At 46.2% G+C, this 5,388-nt stretch overlaps 1 pseudogene; it reads left to right on the top strand.

Annotated features, from left to right (window-relative positions):
• Positions 1-1,499: 1,499 nt before the first annotated feature.
• The window catches only part of LOC139028912 (aquaporin-4-like), a 6,871-nt pseudogene continuing 2,982 nt past the window's right edge, over positions 1,500-5,388 (top strand).

Below are 5,388 nucleotides of genomic sequence, written 5' to 3'. Positions count from 1 at the left end.
TGGAGCAGTGGCTTCTTCCTTGCTGAGCGGCCTTTCGTTTTTAATCAATATAGGACTCATTTTACTGTGGATATAGATGCTTTTGTACCCGTTTCCTCCACCATTCTCCACAGGTTTCTTGCTGTGTTCTGGGACTGATTTGCACTTTTCGCACCAAAGTACGTTCATCTCTAGGAGACAGAACGCGTCTCCTTCCTGAGCGATATGATGGCTGCGTGGTCCCATGGTGTTTATACCGGCGTACCATTGTTTGTACAGATGAACATGGTACCTTCAGGCATTTGGAAATTGCTCCCAAGGATGAACCAGACTTGTGGAGGTCTATCATTTTTTTCTGAGGTCTTGGCTGATTTTCTTTTGACTTTCCCATGATGTCAAGCAAAGAGGCACTGAGTTTGAAGGTAGGCCTTGAAATAGATCCACAGGTACACRTCCAATTGACTCAAATGATGTCACATGATTCTATATGTGTTATTTCATAGTTRGGATGTCTTTCATCAAGCGGCACATGCACATTCTTCCATAGTGTATCGTTTAAAGAGGTCACCATGGAGATGACTCTAGCCCAGCTTGGCTCTCCAATCAATCAATCAATCAATTCAAACAGGGACAATGACATGTGTGCCCAACAAGAGAGGATGGCCACATCACTAAAGGTAGTGAAAGAGAGGGCCTCCACCATCTTCACCCTGTTCCAGAGGAGAGATTTCCACCCTGCCGCCATCCAGAGGGTAAATGCCAGCCTCTCTTGGGGCTGTGTGCTATGGCCGGGGCTGTACACCTGGCCCACCATCCCACCCTCAGCCTGGACTGTCTTTACGACAATGTACACCTATACAAAGAGGCAGTCCTAACCTTCGCCAGGACGTTAAAGGATGTTGCTCTGGTTGGCCAGTCCACCTCACCCCACAGGAGAAGCAGACCAGCCACCAACTCCCTGAGACAAATCAGACGCTCCTTTAGACCTGCATCTGGTGGAGCCTCACAGAGACTGGAGAACAGCCAGCAACACTGCCCCCCACAACACCCTGCACCTCTTCACACGCAGGAACTGCATGCAGATACATGGAGCATTGCCCAAGCCATAAGCAGTCAAATAGACCCAATGCAGAGTTTGGAACATCGCCGGCCACACCACTCTCTTCAATTCCTCCTACAACCTCCCTCCCATGCTACCAAACCAGGCCCATCAGCACAGCTCTACCAGACCAGGCCCATCACAGCACAGCTCAACCAGACCCGGCCCATCACAGCACAGCACAACCAGAGCCGGCCCATCACAGCACAGCTCTACCAGACCGGGCCCACCTCAACTCAGCCCAGCTCTACACAGCACCGACCACTACCCTAGGGTCTGGCAGAACACTGTTGAGGGTAGTGCACCACATGATGCAGTCCACACCACCCTCCTTCATTCCTCACAACCTCCCTCCTAGGCTAGTTTTGGTTACCCTCCCTACTCCCATCCCCAGGACAGGCCTGGTACACTCCTGCCCCCCATGGCAGCCCCAACCCTGCAACAGGAGCCACACCAAGGCTGTGCATACTCAGAATGGAGCATTGMCAGCCACTCCGATCCCCTGCAGCAACTCCACTCCTTTGGCGGGAGCTTCATCAGGGTGGACTGAGCTCTGCCAACACTGCTCTCCCAGTTCCCACACCAGCCCCTGCATCCAGCGACTTGAGGGAGGTTTGTCAAATGCTCAGTCTACTCTGCTCTCAWGTGGTTGGCCAGAGACCTTGGCAAAGTCTCAGCTCACTCAACAAATAGCTGCAGATGATCCTATGCCTGTTAGCTCTTATGGGAATGATCTGAATACCCTCTGACTTTAAATCTCGTAGGGGGCTTTGGATAATAAACCTAAATGTGCAAAATATGATTTAAAACATTGCCACAATTGACATTTGGGTACAGGAAACATGGTTAAATGGTTATGTATCTGATAAAGACATTGAAGTAAATTATTATAATGTAGATGGGACAGATTACAGAAAGGGGGAGAAGTGGCCATATATGTCAAATCTAATTTCATGGCATCCCAATCTTTAGATAATTTTTGTTCCCAAGACATTTGAGCTCCTGGTTGTAGATGTGTCCATAAACCAGAATACATTTGTATTTGTTTCTGGGATTTACCACCCCCTGCTGCCATTGCGAATGCTATTGGTGCTATATCCAAGTATTTTAACGCCTTTCTTTTTTCCTCTGAGTTGGTCATTTTAGGGGATTTGAATCTGGATTGGCTGTCCCCAGCCTCAGATCAATTTAAGAGACATTGATTTGAAGTGGATTTAACAAGTGTTTTTTACACTCAGTGTATATAATATATTTTATTACTATTTTTATTTAAAAATACACCTCCCCAAAACACCCCACCCTGGTGGACACACAAAAGCTAACAAACAAGAAATTACCCTAACAAACTACAAAAGGACATAAACAGGAATGATATAAATAAACACAAAAAAAAACAATAAATACAACTCAACAAACAAAACAAAACAACTACTAGAATTTGTCTGGCGATCAGGAGCACCTTTCCTTTGTTTATGAAATCAGACCATCCCTCTTGACATGTTATGTGGTCCCACTTATTAGTAAAATCTTGAGACCTCACACTTTCTTTTGCAATCAATCCTTCTAGTGTATAATAGTGTTTGAATAGTAGTGTTATTTTGAAAGCATCCAATACTAACATATTTCCATAAAAAAGCGGATTAGAACTAGAACGGCAGCGAAACTCGAAATGCATCATTATGGATAAATAGAGGCTATTATAATCAGCAATGATCTGTCTGTTCTCTGTCCAAACTGAGCAGTATATCAAGTGAGGGGATGTTGATGGATACACCTGAAACATCCTCAGAATCAGAGGCATCACCTTTATAAACAGGGCAATGCATAGCCACATTTGTTGTTTGGTGTAAATTAAACAAATATTTCTAAACTACCAGTGAGTGAAGCTGGATGGCTTTCCTCCTCTTCCTCTTTCTCTCTCTCTCTCTCCTTCACCCTCTCGTCTCTGCACTCTTTTTCTCTTCTCTTCATTCGGATTCGGAGGGCACAATGCTGTGTGCCAGGCAGGGAAAACAGCAGATGATGGTGGTTATATAAACTGGTAGCTTGTGTCCCCCAAAACTGCCTACTGATCTATCGTAAATCTTCAAACATATCTGTTCTATTCGTCTCTTCTCCTTCAGTACTTCTATCTCTATCACTTTCTACGAGAAAGTATAGTCTCTTGGCACACTGTCTGGTCATCCCAATGGAGCATCAACCATGTGTGTTAAGATACTCACTCAAGAGGAAGAGATAGGAGTCAGACTCGTGTTGACTATTCAGCAGGAATGGAGAAAGTGTGTCTACATGTCTAATTTCATTATTGTGTATGTTTTTTTTATTTCCATAAAACGACATTCTATCTTCTTCTCTTTCTATCTGTTGCTCTTTTCAGTCATGTCATAACATGTTCTTGAGTATGTCTTTTCTTTTCAAATTGCCTCGTCCTCATCTAAGTGTTCTTTCTCTTCTCGCTCGCTTCACATTCCATCACAATACGTAGGTTCGCTCGTTATCAATCAGGGCTTAGAACGACAATAGTGGGACACCATGCCCCGTCACCATTAATTACTTTCTGTTCCTGAATTGGGAGTCTATTGGGCTCAGAGAGATGTAAAGGAAGGGTGAACAACAAGACACAGGAAAGTGGAAGGAGACGAAGGAATGGAGAGGAAGGTGAACAACAGACCAGGAAAGTGGAGGGAGAGAATGGGAGAGGAAGGGTGAACAACAACACAAGGGAAAGGTACGAAGGAGAGAGGAATGAGAGGAAAAGTGAACAACAGCACAGGAAAGTAGCAAGTGAGTAGACAGAATCGATGCACGAGAGGGCTCGAACTACATCAGACACCTACTCCAAGGGAAAGTGAGAAGGAGAGAGTGGAGAAGGAAGCGGTGAAACAACAAGACACATCGGAAAGTGTCTCATGAAGACGTCGATGGAGGGAAGTCGGTCGCATCACAGACACAGGAAAGTGAAGGAGAGAAGATTGCGAGAGGAGGGCTTTGCAACAACAAGACACAGGAAAAGTAGAAGGAGAGAGAATGGAGAGGCAGTGAAATAGAGATTGGGAGAGCGTCGCCAAATGAGTCCTTATCTATCACACTCTGATTCTGCATCTGAGTGTGTTTTCTTTATCAGTTGTGTGGTCACAGTCTCTTGAGCTGAGTTACGCTCAATCTCTCCTCACCTTGGTCTACTCCAGCCCTCCTTATTATGCTCTACCGTGGGTTACTGTTCTGTCAACTCAACTCATCCGGTGCACCACCTGTCTGTGGATTAATGTCTCTCTGTTCATAAACACCCGCCTCCCCATACCTCCCTCCCTCTCCTCTCCTCTCACTCGCTCCCTCTCCTCTTCTCCTCTCCTCCCTCCTTCCCTCTCTCTCCTCTCATCCTCTGTTTCCTCTCTGTCCCTATCCTATCTCCTCTCTTTCCCTCATCCTATTCTCCTCTCCTCCTCTTATCAGGACATGTTGGTCCCGGTGTGTGTGTCCTTGCTGTACCAAACCAGTGCCGACGCCATTCTCCTCTCCCTCCTGGCCTGCATGTTGTCATAGAGACAGGGCATGGCAGCCTTCAAGGGGATCTTGACAACAGGAGTTTTGGGCGTGCAGTGGGGAGCGGGTTCCTAGCCATGATATAATCTTTATCCTCAGCCTGGGTTCCACCATCACTGGGGTGGCTGAGGAGCACCCACTGCTGACCTGTAGTCCTCAATCTCCCTCTGCTGCTTCGGAATCAGCATCGCCACCGGTCAAGTGTTTTGGACACGTTACACTCAGTGGGAGCCATATTAACCCTGCGGTGACCGCAGGCCATCGGTGGTAACCAGTGACTAGCCTGGCCAAGGCAAGTGTTTTACCTCCTGGCACAGGGTCTGGGAGCAAGTGGTGGGTGCAGCTGTGCTCTAGCAAATCACGGGGTTTCCTTCCAGATGTTGTCAGGGCGGAGATGCGGCGTCACACTCAGTAAAGTAAGGCACAGCGGAACCGAGGTCACTGACGTTTAAATGATTAGTTGTCATGTAGTGTGTCATCATCACTTGAAGAGCGAGAACTCAAAGTTTAAGTTTAATGGGTGTCATTTGTGGCCGAGTCTAAAATGGCTACACTATTCCTACAAATTAGTTGCATAAACTATTAAATTCAGCGAGTCCTATGGCCCTGCGTCAATAGTGGTCGTTGGCGGGGATAAAAAACCGTATTCACTACGCGATACATGTTAGTTATTGATGAATCGTGGGCAGAGGAACAAACAAACATCTCTTTATTAGCAGATTCATTTTCTTTAGGATAATTTAAAACAGCCTATGTTGGATAACAAC

The sequence above is a fragment of the Salvelinus sp. IW2-2015 genome, linkage group LG16 (genome assembly GCF_002910315.2).
Source record: "Salvelinus sp. IW2-2015 linkage group LG16, ASM291031v2, whole genome shotgun sequence".
Classification (NCBI taxonomy): Eukaryota; Metazoa; Chordata; class Actinopteri; order Salmoniformes; family Salmonidae; genus Salvelinus; species Salvelinus sp. IW2-2015.
Note: the sequence above shows the minus strand (reverse complement) of the source record. Positions and strands in the feature narration are given on the sequence as shown.